The sequence below is a fragment of the Vanellus vanellus genome (genome assembly GCF_965231255.1).
Source record: "Vanellus vanellus genome assembly, chromosome: 13".
Taxonomy (NCBI): domain Eukaryota; kingdom Metazoa; phylum Chordata; class Aves; order Charadriiformes; family Charadriidae; genus Vanellus; species Vanellus vanellus.
In genome coordinates, this window is record NC_138918.1 from 8,886,471 (window position 1) to 8,905,581 (window position 19,111).

Below are 19,111 nucleotides of genomic sequence, written 5' to 3' on the forward strand. Positions count from 1 at the left end.
GCGCTGTCGGGTGTTTTGCTGCGCAGCTGGAGCCGTTTAGGGATGAGGATGGGGCAGGTCTGATGCCTCAGCAGATGTAGATGTTGTTTATTAAAGAGCTTGCTGGTTTGCCAGAGTCCATGTCAGGTCCTGTCTGGAGCTCAGCCCACTGAGATCAGTTTGCTTTTTCTGGACACCTGTGGAAAGGGGGAAGGTGGCTGGAAGTTGACCCTCGGTGCGCCAGGAGCCAGGCAGTGCGGTTGGATATTTAGCGGTGTTGCCAGCACGTGGTTAGAGGGCTGTAGATGCAGATGTGATCCTGGTCTCCATTCCCACGTGGCCGTGGTGGAAAGCTCGTGGGCAGGAGCAGCTGCCTGCTGGGTATCGGTGTTGCCATAGCTGTGATTGTGGGCATCTCCCCGGTACGTCCCTGAAGTTTGCAGAATGAAGGCCACTTCCCAAGCAGTTACTTAGGCGTATGTTTTCAAGTAGTCACCTTTTGTGATTGCAATAAAACATGGATCTGAGGGAAAGAATTGGAAGAAGTATTAACGTACAGTGTAACTGTGCTGAAAAGACTGATTTGATTCAACTTGTAATTATTTGGTTATTGGTGATAGCATCAGCAAATACAGAAATATTGCAGAATAACTCTCTGTGGGAAAATAAGAGTGTAATTTTCCACCCCCTGAGAATTGAGGGGAAATGCAGTGTGTATTTGAAGTTCTGCTTTTGAAATGCTTTCCACATAACTGGCTTTACCAAAATGGAAGGGTGAATTCATAGCTTGGAAGTTTCTAAAAATGTCTCTGCCAAATGTGCGCGGCTGCTATCGCGTGCCAAGTGGTCCCGAGCAAGTCAGGCAGGAATCTTTGGGGGCTGAGAATATCCAGGGGGCATGTGCATACTTGTCTGCAAATATGTGGGGCTCTTCTTTGGAAGGGGGGAGGAGGGGGGGGAAATCAGCCTAATGTTGCTCCGCCTCCCTATTTGTAATGGTGTGATTCCACCAGAAGAGAAATCTTAAGCAAATATTTCAGCGAGGTGTGCGTTGCTGCAAAGTGCACCGAGCCCTTCGTGTAATTGGTGCCTGGGTGCTCCCTCTGTGTCTGTTCCCTGAAGGTGTGATAAGAGCTCTCCAAAGAGGCAGCAGGTCCTGCGTACCACAACCAAACGCGTGTGGCGCTGCCCGAGCAGAGCAGCAGCTGCAGTATGGGTTGGTCACGATGCTCTGTGGTAGAAGTGCCAAGGCTCCACCAACTAATTTTTTCTAATTGCTGAAAGATCGATGTAATGCTTTCTCTGAGAGTAGTTGGTGGGAACAGGAACCTTGCTGCAAAACTTGGTAATAGGGCTGGAATTGTGCTCTGCTGTTGTCATTCAGTTTCCCTGGTTATCTGCGGTTCTCAATGTCACAGACCGGTTGACGTTGGCAGGGACCTCTGGGGTCCCTCTGATGCAAGCCCCTGCTCAAGCAAGGCAACAGCTGGTTGCCCAGGACCGTGCCCAGATGGCTTTTGAGTATCTCCAAGAACGGAGACTCCGCAACCTCCCTGGGCAACCTGGGTCACTGTTCAGTCACCTTCACAGGAAAAAAGCTTTTCCTGATGTTCAGAGGGAACCTCCTCTGCTTCAGTTTGTGCCCATTGCCTCTGGTCCTGTCACTGGGCATCACTGGAAAGAGCCTGGCTCCCTCCTCTCTGCACCCTCCCTTCAGGTATTGATATGCATTGATAAGGTGCCCTTCCCCTTGATAAGAAGCCTTCTCTTCCTTGGGCTGAACAGCCCCAGCTCTCTCAGCCGCCATTCCATCCTCATTTGTACTATTAAGTATGGTATTTTTTACATTAGTTGAGAAACAAGTTCAGCTTAAAACAGGTGGAAAGAGCCTGTATTTGAATTTTAGTACAATATTCAGCTCTCTTTTCTAATGCAGCAGTTTGTGATATCATTTAATGTTTCTCAGTCGTGTACATCTTAATAAGGTATGCTTGTTAGGGAATAATGGGATCGGCTGCCGCTGATGTAATCGTTCCAAGATTTGATGGCTGCAGGATGGCTCATGTATAAAGAACCTAAATTGTTCACAGGCAGGGAAGTCAGGTTTCTCATGTTTCTTTGTGGCATACTGCATTGCTTGGTAGGAGAAAAATACATTTGAAATGCCAGTGCTTCTTGAAAACAAATCTCAAATTGCGTCATTTCAATTCATATTGTGGAAGTAGTATAACTAGTTACTGTGGTATCTGGAGCACTATCCTCTTCATCTTTCTCCTTGCCGAGCACGCTGTGAACGTCTGTGCTCGCATCAAATGTTCACCGAATAAACACCCCTCGAGATGCCGGTCAAGCAAGGATGATCCATTCCTGAAAACTGGTGTTCTCCTGGTTGTGGGCTGTGTTGGGGTCTTTGGCTCATGGACTAATTGCAACTGGGAGTCACATCACCAGTTGTTACTCTATCTGCTGTCTCTGCATCTGTCCCATTGTGCCGGGTTTGCAACTGTATAAAATGCATCTGGAGTCTCTTGCACCATCCTACCGCTACCCAAAGCTGTTTGTGGACGGGCTTAATGCAGGTGTCTGTCCCTGCAGCTGGTTATGGACTTGTTCAGGCTGAGACTCTTACGCCAAACTTTATTATTATCTGTTTCCTTATATAAAACAGTACAAACAGGGTCTGGGCTGCTCTGTGCAACAAAGCAAATGACAGTCCCGCTGAGCTGAGATTTTAGTTTTATCACAGGAACAAACGATGGAAGAGTTTGTGCCAATTTCTTCAGGTGACACATAGAGATGCTCTGGATGTGCCGGTGCACTATAACTGTGTCTTGAAGATTTGATCCTCGTCCACATAGTCTGAGAAAGGGACTGGGAATCTTTATTGACTTAATTGGGTTTAGGACCTGACCCTTCATGTGGTGTACACAGAGATCTCCACTCAAATTAGCAGAGGCGCACAGCACGTGTGAAATCAGAGAAAGGAACATGAGAAACCGGTCCAGAGACTTATTCATGTACCGTTTTCCTGATTATTTTTTCTTTCTTTCTTTCTTTCCTGTGAAGACATATTAATGGAGGGACGGGGAGACAGTAAGTGATGCTTCGGGTTCAGTGTCATCTTTCTGTTACTGATAAATTCTTGCCAATGAGCAAAATCATGCACTTCTGGAGCTGCCCAGCTGTGTGAGTCTGCCTGCACCAGTGCACCGTTTGGGGTAAAATCCCGGGAGCAGAGAGAAGCTGTTGCATCTCCCTCAATGTAGAGCTGCTCTGTCTTTCTGCCTGTGGCCTCTGTCAGCCTCTTCATTTCCAGAAAGACTGTTTTCTCCTAAGCAGTCCACCAATTCTTGATAGTTCTGTCCCCTTTTGCTATGTGCCTCCTATTTCAGGAATCCAAACCTGAGCTTCAAAAGCTTAGTTTGATGTGACATTCTGATAGAAACAGCTCATCCGTTTCAGTGTGGTCACTAAGGAGGAAATTATGAATTTAGGAATGAAGTTCGTGGCGGTATCTTCTCACATACTTTACAAAAAGGTGGGCTGGATCTTTTGACTGTGACTCAAGGCTCTGAAATCACCATACGAGCTCGCGGAGTGACCTCCTGCTGTGGCAGCACTGGAGGAGCCCCAGGAGCTCGCAGGGATTTGCAGCACTGTAGTTACGGGGGAGCATGACAGAAAATCTCCTGCTTCTTTTGGCCATCTGGTTCTGAAACCTCCTGCAGAACTTTCATCATTTTCTTCTTAAAAAGCCAAGGTTAAAATAGGAACCAGGAGCAGAAAGCGAACACTAAAGCCGCTGCCTTTCCGTGCTGACAGTTTATCAACATATGAAGCAGTTTAATCAAATGAGATCTCCAATTATGTCCAAATAGATCCGTAAAAGGAGCAGTAGTTTGACTAAATGGATAGTGAAGGTCTGAATATCAAAGATCAGGTTTCATTCATATATTATTGCTCTGAATAACACTAAATCTACAGATAGACTGGTTAATAAGGGTACATCCATAAGGACTGAGGTTTTTCCTTCTGTTCTTCCTATTTCTTCTTGTTAAGTGATTTATTGAGTTTTTGCATATTCTTAACCTTGATTTTAATTTCAGTGATGATGCATCTCTTGATAGACTCCTTCCTTAATATGTTAATTCTGATACTGTCTTTAAATGGGTTTCGTGCAACCGGCGGCCAGATCCTTGCTCTGCCCGGGCTGTGGCAGAACTCGGACAAGCAGCAGGTAGCCATAGGACAGGTTGATATTCAAGTCCTTTACTGTCTAACTGTTCGCGTTCCTGCAAGTTCACTGGCAAATGCCGCCTAGTTGTGTCTCTGCCGCTGTGTAAATGCACGTGGCTAAGGGCAGCAAAACCAGCACTGACTTCCCAGGCTGAAGTCCCTCCTCTGTGCTGGTCCCACCATCACGAGCAATACATTGAATAAACTCCCAGCTTCTGCCACCGTGTGATCGTAAATAGTATCAAATTCTACACAAGCAGATATACGGTCTTCACAGTAACAAACGCACATATTAAATATGAACCCTATGGAGTGCTTCATAAAAGGCAGGTTTTACTTCTGCTTGCCTCTGGTTCCTGTTTGCCTTTAATGTCATGATTTTGGCCCTGTTACGTAGGTGATAAGTACCTAAATCATAACGGTGGAGCATCCGCATTTCCCAGTTTGTCTTTGCCTGGCTACACCCTCACCCCCTCTGCCTATTGCCGCTTACTCCGTGTGCGCAGGAATGGCCCAGCCCGGCCTTCCCGGGCTTGCGGGGTGCCGGGGAAGGTGGCACGGTTCCATCACGGTTCCGGCACGGACCTCGGGCACCGCTGTGAAGTGAGAGCTGCGGTGAGCGTAGCTGCGCGTCTGCCTCGAAGTGATGCCTGGGCGCTAGAACGCTGGATGAGTCATGAAGCTCACGCAGACGTGCAAAATCATTTAAAAATAATTTGGTAGGAGTTATGAGAAGCAAATCCAGTGAAGGTCTCTCCCCGGGGTGCTGTGACATCTCGCCGTACCTTAGACCACCACGGTCTCTAGCTTCCACTTGGGCTTTCTTCTATTTTTAACCTCGCAACGTGAGACTGATCAGATGTTATCGCGCCTGACCTTTGTCTCCTGCTGCAACATCAGAGCTGACTGGCGTATCCCACTTATCTCCCGCTGTCGAGGCTGCCAGGCGGGGTCGCAGGCTGCGCCGCGCGCTGCGGAGCGCTTTGCCCTGCGGTTGGTGTCGGTGGCTGCATGAAAGGAAAATGCCACTCGGCTGCTCTGAGCCTGGCCTGGTGATAATGCTGCGTGCGTCCCTCTGGTGCCGCGATAAGCGCCCAAAGGGCAGGCAGGGAGAACGTCTCCTCGGGGATCAGCGCACACCAGGCCCTATAGATAGAGCCACATATATATAGAACGACATGAAAGCGTTTTGCTTTCTTCTTTTCAACAGCATGATGGCTAAGTATCACATCCAGGGACGCTTTTGGACCTGACCCCTCCAGGGGTCTGGTCTCGTACCGCAAGTTCTTCGGTTTGCGCTGTCACAACAGGAACAGAGATTTGAAACCGAAACCCACATGGGCTGCAAAGCGTTATTTCATATTCCTGATAAACGCACAAAGACCGGGGAGGGGTGGGTCGGTTTTCCTTTATCTGCAAAATGGACAGCGGGACAACGTTTTTCTGTTTGGGTTATTGGCTTTTCATAGGTGGCACCCAACTACCGAACAGTCATTGCTGCTGCCGATGGGAGATAACTCTGTCAGTGGCATCTAGGTGCTGACATTATGGCTAGCTAGTCCGAAACGAAGATAAGATTTTTCTATATTAAGTCTATCGATCCAGTTGGCCTCCTGTCCTGTGTCTGATAATAGTAAATACTTGATGTTTCCGAGAGAAGTGAGCCTTCCCCTGTTCTGTACATTGTTCTATGTTGTGTGTGTGTATATATGAAAATGATCTATTATACGTCTAGCAATGCTGTATATTTTGGATTAAACAATGAAGAATTCCTTTCTGAGCCCTGTTCTTAAAGGCATGCCACTTTTGCTTCTTTTCATTTGGGTGTAAAATTGCAAATGCTGCTAAGGATCATAATGTTATTCCCATTTGTTTAAATGTCAGAGATGATATTTGAAAATAGCTGGAGCAAAAATGCAAGTAGCTTAATGCCAGCAACTCCCGGCTTTCGCTGGCTGGTTTGTGCCAGTAATCTGTCTGCTTATTCCAAACCAACCAGCCAAAACAAAAAAAGGAAAAGGGAAAAGAGAAGAAAAAGAAAACCGAGAAGAAAAACTCACAATCCTCTTTATTTTCAGATTTGTTTAAAATAGTTTTGTCTTTGCACCACTGTCTTTGGTAATTGCAGACTTTGACCTAAACTTAGTTCCTGATCTTTCACAGACTTAATGGTAAATAACTTTGTAGACAATAGGGTAATATTCATGCTGAAAGACAGCCAGTGGGAATTTACATACTCATTGCTGCAAGTTAATTAATTTCTATAAGGATGTGGGTGGATGTTTAGGTTTGCAGATTTCAACAAGAGCTTCTTGTCTTATCACCTTGTCAAAAAGACATTACATTACATGTCTGTTAGAGGATTCCAGAAAAGATAACGAGCTTTGGGAGAGAAACTGCCAGTCAGGAAAGCATAATGCCTGGAACAACAAGCAGTAAATATAGAATACTCTTCCCCAAAAGAAAAAACTTTTATGTTCAGCACTAAACTCTAGACGAAGACTTTGCTTCTGCCTCTGCAGGAGGGGAGGGGCAGCAGAGCTATTCTGGTGGATTAAAGCCAAAAGATATTAGCAGTCCTTTCTGCTCTCGCCCACAAAGCCCGGGGCGCTGCATTCAGGGTCTTTGCAGTAATAACCACACGTGTAGTGTTAATTAACATATCTGGATCTTACTCCTGTGAGGTACCTTGTTTCTGACCCCATGGGAGAAAATGTTCCCGCGGGTGAACGGGGCCGCGGGGTCCCTCGTAGGGTCCAGGCACCACGCAGGGTCGCCGCAGCTTCTCCAGAAAGGTGTTCGTCAGCCCCAGACTCTGCTGGTGACAAATGACATCTTCTTTGCCTTTGTACACTGGGGCGTAAGATGTGACGTTTACATTCAAGATCAATTATTTTTAACTGAAGAATGATAGCCCTGCGTCTAAATTATCTCAGGGCTTAATTCACATCAGTTAAACCTTTTCAAAGGCTTATTAAAATTCCTTAAGTGTGTCCAGCTTATCAGCAGTTGAGTGTCAATGGCATTATACAAATGTTGCTATTGGAAATAACTGTTAAGTGCGGTTTGACTATATTATTCTCATATATATATATTACGCCTGTGACTATTAATACTACTTAGTAGTTACATGACTCCTTTCATCTGGCGATCATAAGGCATTGCCCAGGGAAGCTAGTGCCGTTTTCCCCTTTCTAAATATGGGAAAACTGTCATGTCCAGCGCCTGTGTCTCATACTTGGGTTTAACATCTTCCACTGAATCTTGCCAGGCTTGGCTCTCGGGCTGCCCTGTAGGTTTTTAACAGGAATTCATGTATTCGTGCCGCTGTAAGCACCTAAACCGGGCACCAGAGCAGTACTGTCTTCTGGATGGGCAAACACGGGGCGACGGCGCTGCTCCTCTGCTGAGGCACCTGCGATGCTGGAAAACGTAGAGATCAATGTAGACTGCTGATGCACGGCAGGGAGGAGGAGATACTGAGCAGCGTAGAAGACACTTCAGCAGCCACTATCACTGTTAATGGAGCAAAGGGAGGTTTGAGAGGAGCGTGGAAGGGGTTTTTGGAGGGGAGGAGGCTTTGTCGCTCTTTCTGAGAAGTGTCCCCGTGCTGGCATGAAATCTGGGAAAATTGACTCACAGGGTTTGGCGTTAACATCTTGATGCTGTGAGAGAGGATGAAAAGGGGAGGGACGGTGTCTGAAAGGCCGTGAATGCCACTAGCTCCGTGTTCCTGTGCTAATCCCCCGCAATGGCAAGGGAGGAAAAATCCTGGTTGTCGAATAAAGGTGCTTCCTGTCCTGGCATCCGATACAGCTGCCAGAGGTGGGGATGGGGTTGTTGATGTGCGCGTGTCTATGAATATCCAGTTGGAAACACTTGGGATTAGTTCACAAGTGTTCTTATGCATTTTTTTTTCCTTCTTTTTTTTTTTCCCCCCCCGCACTGTAAATATATAATTCCTACCCATTTCGGGCAGCGGTGGAAGTCTAGATTTTATACGCAGTTGTATTTACTTCGCATCGGGGTTCTGTATGGAGAATGCCTTTTGACGAACTGATCACTTATTCCAGAAACCACTAGGTAGCACTGTGAAATAAAGTTCCGATGAGCCCCCGCACTGTTTCACCGCTTCGGACCCAGCTGGCCTCAGCAGAACAAAGACATTCAAATTCCAGCACGTTTGGGCTCAATATGGGCAAAGGTAGCAAAGACGGTTTTAAAACTTTCGCCAGTATTGGGTCCGCATTCACGCGTGGGAGAAACCAGCCGTGCTACAAATGGCACTCTGAACGGTCTCTGATGTTTCGGGTGCTGTTCAGCAAAATACTGCAGCTCGTGCCTGCCTTCGGCGTGTGAGCTGCCTGCTTGCGCGGGTGAAGCAGACCAGAGGCTCGCACAGATGAAAGCCCCAGTTGGGGAGCACAAATAGGTGTTACGCTTTACTGGGCTTACGAGTGACTGTTAGCACCGAAACGCTGCAACGCACATTTCTGAAACGATTAATCTTTGTGCTTTGACAGTGACAGCTGCCTGTGACAGCCAAGATGTACTGTACTCCGACTGATTGCGCATTATTCTCAGAATAAGCATTTTGCTCCCATAAAAAGTCTCTTTATTGGGATATAATTTTTCTAATTTTTATAGAGAAATTGTGAATTGAGTCTAATGTTCAGTTTGATACTCATAATTATTTTTGGTTAAACTCTGAGTTTCTTCTATCTCGATAGGATTTATTAATTCCTATGAGATCCATCGTATTTCTAATTTTCATCGGAATGTGCCACAAAGGACAATACGTCATCTTGATTTAATATGTTAAGGGTTACTCTTCCAAAGGAATGAGGTCAGGTGAAGAGTGAGTTTTGATTATTAACCCATTTTTATTAAAATTACTTTAGGTAGATCAGAGAAATACTTTGGATTATTAATCCCCAAATTACTCTAAAAATAAAATTGGCAAGTCATCTATTTTAACTTTTGAGGTCCAGCAAGTTAGTAAGTTAACATTCTGCATTTTGTTTAACTTTGACTCCATACAGTCAACTCTGTAATAGCCCAACTGTAGAGCAGCTTATGCGTGTTTATATTTAAGTACCCAGGAGCTAACTGTAACGCGGGTGACTACAGCAGCACCATATCGCTGCTTTTTAAAATTAGACCTCGCTCTGGCTGCTGCGGGGAGAGGAGACGTGATAAAGGGATTGAGCATCGCGCTCTGCAATAACTGCTGGTTACAGACACCCTGAGCCGCCACCGCTGCCGGAAAGGTCCGTGTGGTCCCCGGCTTCAGGGATCACGGCGTGCACGCTGGTCACTGTCAAACGCTTTGGAGAACTTCAGCATCAGCGTTAGCTGAGGAGCTGGAAATTAGGACTAGGAGATACTTTTTACGGATCTGCTATGGCTGCACCTAATGCAACGGCTTTTCTATCTGCAAAATCAGGCAATGGGATTAGAGGGCCGTTGTAGGTCTCTTCCAGCAGAGCCATTCTATTCTAAAATAATTATGTTCGCAAAAGGCTTTTTTTTGCATTAGGTATAATTCGCAACTGTCGGGGAAATGCATGGAAAGCGCTGACCAAAAAGGGCGAAGTGTTTGTGCTAAAGGCTGTCTCTCATCTCGTGCGAGCCAAAGACGCCCCACTTTAAGCTGAAACAAATGTCTTTATTTTGTCCTGACAAGGGCCTGAATTGCTTGATGTTTTCACCTTTTTATAGGTTTGGCCACCCTGGCTTCCAGCAAAATAACATCGTGGCATCACCTGTTGCTCTAACGGTGTCTGTTGCCGCTTGCTGGGCGGGTGCTTTACCTTATCTGGTTACTTCTGCAACATCTGCAAGCAAGTTATGCGGTATTTCCATCTCCCTGAGGATTTATGATGACCTTTTGGGGGACCTTAATCATTGGATCAATACGCTCCTGACACCTGTAGATCAACATAAACTTGACCCTTGGTCTTGACAAATCTATCACCACAATGCCCCTTATTTTTTTTTTTTTCTTCTTTTAAAGCATCCCCATCGCGGGGGGCGGAGGGGGTTTGGGCTGGGCGGAAGCAGTGATGGTGGCAGGGCAGAGCCCCGTCCGTCTCAAGGTCAGAAGTCAAAATGATAAAGGAAGCGCCTGCCTGCAGTACCCGGGCACAGCGCTGGGATAACGGGAGAAAGATCCCTCCAGGCTTTTGGGGTACAGCCCCGTCCCCAGCAGGACCGGCGACTCGCCCAGACGCCGGCCCTGCGGGTGACCCCCGTGTCTGGGGGAAGAGGACTGTAAAACGCCGTATTCGGTGAAAGCGCTGTTCCCCTCCTCGGGGACTTCTGATAAGACGAGATCTGCTGCTTTAAAAAGCTGCTGGTTGCGCTCATCCTATCTTTAGCTCAGGTCATCAGAAAGCGTTTTCTCTTTTGAAAAGTCCGTTCCTCTCTGCGCAAAGGCTTTCCTGCGCTCACCCCCCCAACCCATCCGTTTTTCCATCCGAGCACTGCAAAGCAGGGATCTCTGTCCGCGTCTTTGCAGGCTGCCTGCGATCCGCGGGCGATGGAGGACCCTCGTTCCTCACCTGAACTCTCCGCCTCTGTAGTGCGACACGTGAGGTTAAATGACCGTCTCGACATTCTGCATCAAATGAATGTCAGAGTTACAATTGAAATAGGGTCTTCCCAATTTCGAGATCTCTCCAACTCTGAGTTTAGTGAAAAAAGCAAAGCGACGAGCAGTGCATGCTGCAGCAATAACCAGCACAGGTGAAGCGCTCTCTGCAGAATAGTAATTACAGCAAGGCTGTATTTTCACAGGGTGATTTTTATTCTTCTTTTTTTTTTTTTTCCCAAAAAAAGTTTTCCACAAAATGACAGTGACTCAAAAATTCCTAAATCATCAGTTTTGTTTTTAAGAAAAAAATAAAAATACAGAATGAAGTCCTGTGGCCCACATTGTTTTTCTCAGCTGATTTTGTTCCTCCTTCAAATATTTTCATTCTCCCTCAGAAGGTGGGTGCTATCTTGGTTGATAAACCAGGAATGGTCTCAAAGGAGGCTATTGATTTGAAAGCATCTGGCTAATACATTTTGAGGAGGAAGATGCTCTTCAACTGGCACACACCAAAATCTGCAAAACGTGTGTGATGTTATTTCACCTTAAAAAAAAAAAAAAAAAAAAAAAAAAAAAAGCCCCCAAGATTGTGTAAGTGGGAACTAATTGTTTGAATGGCCTCTCCAGTCCCAGACACCTGTACCTCAGTCTAAACTTGACTCCTGTCATTTATGCTCCCTGAGCATGTCACTTTGACTTCTGGATGAAAGGACCGAGTAGAGCTAATGAGTCCCAATGTCTTGATTTCAGCTGCAGTTGGGAACAGCTGCGTGAAGGGAAGGAACCTGCCTGGAAAATGAAAGGAATGGCCATCTGGGAGGCAGAGGGAGGAGGAGAAAATAGTCAGGAGACGTGTCCTTCTGCTCTGCAGTTAATCAGGGTCTCTGTCTTTCAAGACAGATCTTGGAGGGCCCACTTGGCCTTCATGGAGAAGAACCTTTAAACCAATTAATTTTGCACTTGTAGTAGGGGTGTATTTTACTGCTGGGAGCAAATAAGTGTCTGACTTTGACAAAATACCCTCTCTATTCTGTTTTGGTTATACACTGAGGTTTGAATGGATCTTCCCCAAAACACCTTTCTACACAAGACAAGTTGAGCATAGTGGTATAGAAGTGCATCCTGTGTCACCAGAACTGAGATCACGGCTTCTCTGTGCTATAAAGGGCGTTGAACTCAAGTTTGGGTCTGAATTATATGACATTTAGAAACATATTTGCATCTAGCCTTTGATTTAATTTGATTTGCTCCATCTAAAGGTTTTTAAGGCCAAAAAGTACAAGTAAGATGGTCTAGTCTTGTATATTCTATGACACAATCCAAACTGTCTTCCTCCTTATGATTTCTTACCCCTTCTCTGTTTGAGTAGATAAAATAGCGGTATGGTATCTACTACCCAATATAGCTATCCTTGCAACGAACCCTGTGTAACTCTTGCCATGACCAAGAAGGTAGCAAGTCAAATGCACTGGAGAAGAAACCTTCTGTATCATGGTCATGATGGGTGTATGCATCTGCTAAGTGTAAATAGGCGGAATCCGGGTAAAACTGAAGTTCTTGTACACCAGGGGTCCAAAGCACTGAATAGTCACCTTCTAGGGCAAAATAAGGGAAGCTCTGGGTGTGTAAAAGGAAAACCATTTTTGTGGTATTTAAAATAAGATCGGCATCTGAAATGGATTCTTTTATTCAGAAATCTTCACCAAGGCTCAGCCATGAGTGCAGGAGCTTTGATGTGAAACGTTGGGGTTTCAGCTCTAACAGCCCCTGATCTTCTAAGTGACTTAAGTCCCTGTTTCTGGATGTATCTTTTCATCAAGGTGTGAAATGGTGGTCCCAGCAGCTTGTAGGGATGGTGGTGCTCAGATAAGCAGCACTTGCGTGTGTGCTGCTTTGAAATGCTAATCTGAAAGAACTGGAGAAGTGTAGTTCACTATTCTAATAGGACCTAAAATAGGTATTTGGTGGCTGTAGCCATCAGGTGCTGTGCGTGCCCCGCTGATCCCCCAGTGCAGGGTGGGTTACTGCCGCGCAGGTTGATTTCAGCGTGTGTCATCTGGACACGCACTGCCAAAAGCCATCCGTCATCTCCTGTTGTGACCTTGTACCACCTGCCTGTCCCATGCAAGGCCAGCAATTAAAATGTAAGGTAATGAAGACAGCAAGACATGAAAGGGCTTTTCACTAGCTGATCAAAGGGGCAGAGCACAGTGTTTTCACAACCAGAATATCGAGACCAATAGGGCTGGAAATGTGGTTAGGAAAAAAGAAAAGCAAAGAGGATATTTGGAAATTAAACTACGACTGTCCCTGTCGTTCCTGTGTGCTGCACTAGGGGTGATTCTCTCATGTGCTCTTACTTTATTTTTTTTTTTGGTGGAGAAAAATATCAAGTATTTACTTTCATCTTGTTACACGGGAAATAATCTTTGTCTGTATAAAAATGAATTGCTATAGATAACGTTACTGCCAAGGACTGAACAGGGAAATTTGGTTTCCAGTTCTAATGCCTCATTGTGTAAGAAATCATTGAGGCTTAAATTCTCAAGGTGAAATACTGGCGGCCTTTAAATCGGTGTCTAACCAGACAAATGTAGTCGCCCTCGGAGGTGCCGATGACCTGCAGCTCTCACTGATTCTTTTTTTTTATTTGTGTGTGTGTGCATCTAAAAGGAGAAATTAGCCTGAGGTCCCAGACGGGCACGCTGGATGCCTGTGAGTGTTGGTTGAGAGATATGGCAGAACGTCTCTTTTTATAGCAGCAATTCCACTTTCATGTCTTCGGAACTAGGGTTAAGTAAAGCAATTTTTTTGGCATTGCTTGAAAAGGGCTGTCTACAAAGATGCCAGTGAGGAATCTGCATTCTGAGCATGGCTGTATGCGTGGCATCTTTGTATGTTTAGTGGCTGTAGGATGGGGACTCTTGCAATACTCACTGCTCTACAGGGGATGGATTGCTTTCTGCGCATGTAATTGGAAGAAAAACTCCGATATACCCTGTAACCCAGAACAAGTATAAAAACTCTTCTAACCCTCGTAACCAGAAATAAATAGCAGAAGGATACTAGAGCCTCAGCATGGGAGGATGCCAGAAATGTAGCCGGGTGTCAGCATGTCCGTCTACTTCCACTCTGAGCCCTCGTACGCTGTCCATGTCGGTATGAGAATCTTCAGTGGGATTAACCATGTCCGTAAAGTGAAGTGTGTGTAATTGCGGGATGGATCTGGACCTGTCTCTGTGGGTATGCGGCGGAGAGGGAGGCAGCAGCTGACACTGCACAATGCATAAAGCAGTACATGAAACCTCAAGTTAACCAAGATTTATATTTTCCTTCCCTGAAACAGCATAAATCATCTCCTTGATACCACTAGAACTGACTTGCTGAAGCCAGGCAGTAGGACTTCATTCTAATTTGTTGTTACTTAAAAATATAAGAAACTTACTTATTTGATTGAAATAGGTTTGGATTTTTTTTTATGACCTGTTTTTTAACGGCTTCTCTTGACGACAGCCAGCCAGCACTGTGCACATGTCTGTAGGCTGCACCTCCACTGACTGCGGCGACTGCTCTGAAAGCAGCTTTTATTTTACACAGATAGTAAGGAGTACAAAAAAAAAAAAAAAAAATCCTGGCCAGGAAGATGGGATTTGGGAGCAATTTCTAGGAGCCAGTACTGTGACTTATTCAAAGCTTATACTGGAGGACAATGCAATCTGTTTAGGGAATGTCTGCTGTGCTAAAATAAACTATGGTATATTCTTGCGGCAGCAGAGTGCACTAAATCCCATTCCCAATATGCAGAACACCTACAAAATGTTTCTGAGAGTAGGTGTGTTTAACTGTGGAAATTAATAATTTGTTCAACAACAGCATTTGTTGGTTCTAGGACTAAAATGCTAAAACGGCTTTTTAAATCTTGTTCGTTATGTTTCTTACTAAGTAGTAGTTAGAGCAGTTTGCAGAGTTTGAAATACTTGACAAACTTGCTTTTCTTTTCCTATTTGAGCCTTTTAACTCCTGACCTTGTCCACTGTACAGTAGTGCCATTCATACCTGTTTCTTTTTCAGCCTACCCATCTCCACAAATAGTAATTTAGCTCCAGGATGTCTCCCCAAGACCAATTAATTTTATCCAACCCTAAGAAATAATTTTATTTTGGCCACTGAGAGATTCTGCCCCTTTTTGCAAGTCATTTTTTTTTCTTTTGGACAACTTATTTTGCTGGCACATCAAACTAAGCAAGTATTGAGTGGTCTCCGCAGATTGCGTTGGTGAGCTCCCGCACTTGCATAGCCCCCGCTTGCAGTTGCGTAGGAGTCGGGGTCTGCCTGTGCTGACCCAACTGCAAACATGATGCCCCTCTCTAATGGAGCTGGGAAAAGTGCTCAGATCTCCTGACTTACAGACCTGTGGTTTATCCATTTGCCTATGCTTCTTTGTTGACACCAAAAAAAAAAAAAAAAAAGTTATTTTAAGCAGGAATAACTTAACAGACGTGTTATAGTCTCAGTGGAGTCAGCGCATCAATTCCTCGGCGCACAGAGCGGGTTTAAAAATGCCCTGCTTTGCTTTTCTGAATTTTCACCTCTCTTCCTGGGCTTCTGTCAGCTTTTCCTCTTGCTCAGTTTCTGGGAAATGGTTTATTTTCTGTGTTATCCTGCCTCTTAACATATCCATCCAGACTCCATTGACATGGCTTGTATGTGATTTGCAGTTCCAGTAACTCCGTTGTGAAGAGACAGAGAAATTCACCTATTTTTACTCAGCCCGCCAATCAGCTCCAGTAGCCATTTCAAGTAACAGACTGGGGCAAATTCGTGCAGTACTATGATGGAAATGGTGGAGACAGTTTAAAACTGGCTGATTAGCTAAGGCACAGCAGTACAACTTTCACCATAGCTAGAAGCAGCAGCAATAATCTAGTTCAGCTGGTGCTTTTACTCTGTTTTCTGCGAACTGCAGCGGGAAGTGAGAAGAGGGGAGTTTGAGATCCTTAAAGACCTCTTGTTGGCACCTCAAAGGAAAAATCTGTGCGGATCAGTGCATTACCCATGAAGTGGAGGAAGCAGTAAGGATCAGACCTCCATTGAGGCTGGATTGGAGTTTGTACTGAAATAATAAAGCAAGCTGGTTTGAGGCAAGAAAAGCAGGTGGAAAAAAAAAAACACCACTGGAATTCCTTTTGATGTGGAAGTGAACTAGGGAGAAGTTAGGAAAGGCCCGTGGCTGATGCACTGCTGCGAGGATGATCTTGTCACTAAATGGGGCTTTCTTACTGAATGATGCCCCGGAGTGGCAGGGTTTAAAACGACAGTGATTTTCGAGGAACTTATTCCATGTCACTTTGCTAAACCCTGATTGATTAACTTTCACAAATGTATTGCCAGTGCTTGATCTTCTGTTAAGAGAAATCCCCGTTTCCCTCTCTTTCTGCGTCAAAATGTAGCATTAAGTTCGTGTCGTAGTCAATAACTAACCACCCAGGAATGAAAAATCGAACTCCAGCCTGAAAGTCTATCCCTTTCTCGCTTTGGAGACAACGTGGAGTAGCATTTTAAAGGTGTTGATTCTTCTTAATAATCCCCATTAACAAGGAATCACTTACTGCTGATATTGATCTAAACTGTTGTCAGTGAGATGAATTAGGAGCAGGGGGATAGGGAGAGAGGGCTGTCGATCTGTTTTCCTGCTGGGCTTCTTCAGGAACACTGAAACATTTCGCTAATTCCTGCCAGGACCATATCTCCTTGTTTTCTGACTCTAGAGAGTAACTTTCTATACGAAAACTCCTTGAGCTTAAGGAATAAAATTCCAGCCACAGATGCACTTTAGGAACTGCAGGGGTGTTATTTGGGAAAAACAATTACTTCAGTTCCTGCAAAACTGCTAAAGGAGAGGGATTTGGTATCAGTCCCTCACAGCTGACAACTTGTTCCTGCACAAATTGTGTGAATTCCAAATAGTTTGTATAAACCTACCATATGCAGTTTGTCTCCAGAAGACAAGCAGGCTGAGCTGCACTTGCCCTGTTACCTTCAGGTGGCGTTGGGGCACTGAATTCTACTTAAAGAGCTGGTCTAAACCAGAGAAATGAATGCCAGTGCCAGGCTGTGTAATCAAAAAAAAAAAAAAAAAAAAGCTGAGGAGAAGACAGATCCAAATCCAAGTTGAAATCTTAATAAGATTTCCTCTTATTCCTCTTTCCTACATCCCTTAGCATGCCCCCAAACACTGAGAGGATCTCTGATTTCAAGTTCCCTGGGGAAACACTGGTAGCCCGCACTTTCCTCTGGAATAATATTTTCTAAGCACAGGTTTTTCATATTGCTCTATAGATGGGAAACACTTCAGGCTCAGGCAGAGAAATGTGTCGAGTTTGATGCATTCAGTTTTTCTAAGCCTTTGAGAGGATTGGACTCAGGACAGCACATAACGGTGCTGTGGTGTGTGCCGATGGCCTCAGTGTCTTTAGAAGTCCTGGGGAGACCTTTTACCGCTGCCTGACCCTGTTGGCTGTATGGGCTGCGGAGGCTGTTCTTGCTGTGGAGCTGCAGCTGGAGGTGAGGCCAACCTGGAAGACCAGGATGAGTAGCACTGGGGTGTCTGTGCATGTGAGGACAGTGAGCCCCCCTTGGCCAAAATCAGTGTGCTGGGGGTTAATTCCTACTGTATATCTCTCTTGCACTTCCCCTTAATCCAGCTAATGAAAGGTCTTGAGCCGTGCCTCACTCTGCGGCTGCTGGTGCCTCTGCCAGCGCTGGGCTGCCGCACTGCGCTCGGCCTCAGCCAGCTGCAGTTGTGTCCTCTGCCTAAATCGCTTTCTGAACCGGCTCCAAGGCTCCGGCTGCTGTTCCAAGCCCCTGTCTTATCCTGCCATGCATCTGCTCGTGATGCAGTTCCCACAGGAATGGGGAAGCGTGGGGAGGAGGGGAGTGTGTGAGCAGCGGTGTGGGCAGGGGCTGTAGTACATCCATCCCTACTGAGAATGAGCACGGTCCTGGAAATCAGACCCAAAGCTGGTGCCCAGAACAGCCTCTGCAGAGCAACAGGAGGCTAAAATCCCACTGGATTGTTGGATTCCCTGATAGCTGTAGCTCTGAGATATTATGAGAGGAAAATAAACAGATTTGAAGAAATGAAGAGATCTGAGGAAGGGAAAGGATGTTCAGAGTGTGCAGAGAGGGGTGCTGTGTTGACGTGTGGAGCTACATTTTCTTGTGGCTTTTCCTGGAGTCTCAGAGCAATCCATCTTGGTAGACCACTTAATAAAAGGCCCTACTCAGGGCCAGCTTCTGAAAGTAGTGGTTCAAGTTTTAGCTAATCTTAATGCTTTCCCTTATGTTAACTCAGGACTTGTCCTGTCTTCTGAGGGCTCCCTGTGAGCTCTGGTCCTGGCCAAGCTTTGCAATGGCAGGATCCAACTGCCAATAACACCACCATTGTGGAGTGGCATGGCAGCATCGTGCTCATTTTACAGATCGGGAAAATTGAGGCACCAAACAGTGACTCCCCCACAGCATCCAACAGTGCCAGAGTTTAAGCCCAGCTTTCTCCAGCCCCCTCCCATGCTCTTTGCCTGGGTCTCTCTGGAAGGTAGACACCCTTGGCCCTCTTAGAGCAGAGTATTTTCTGGCTAATGTGCTTCCTCTTTAGCATCTGCTGAAGTCTGTGTGTCCTTCCAATGCAAAGTTTGGAAGGGAAGAAGGCAAAAGTCATCATGCAGCCAGTGATACCAGAATTAGAGGTTTCACATGAGAAGTAGCCTTGGCTTCTTCTCGGGCTGCACAGCTGTGGGGCTGGCCCCACCTCCTGTGCACTTAGGGGCAAGCAGCCCCGTGTCTCCTGCTTCAGGCGAGCAGGCTGTGGTCCCCAATCTTGTAACAGACCCAATGTCCGTCTGCCTCTCTTGGGTAAGTGCCCCCGAGGTAGACTGTCCTTGGGGAGCAGCAGAAGGCCACCCTTTGCTCAGCCCTGAGCCCCAGACAGGTGTCTACGCTGCATTAGGGGCTTTGTGAGCAGCACCCAGGGCTCCTCTTCCATTTGCAGAGATAGGAAGGAGGCCGGAGCTCCTTATCTGTGCAATCCTACCTCGGGGGGTGTGCGAGGTTGGTCCCCTTGGGAAGGAGGTTTAGAGGCTGCAGGCAGCTTCCATTCACCGGCAGCCTTTCATCCTGTGTCCCAGGGCCACAGCCACCCTGTCTCCATCCCTATTTACTGATGGGGCCGATATGGCCAAGGCAGGAGAGGTTGCAGGTTCCCCTAATCGCTTTGTCACCGGGCCGGACAATCTCAGACGC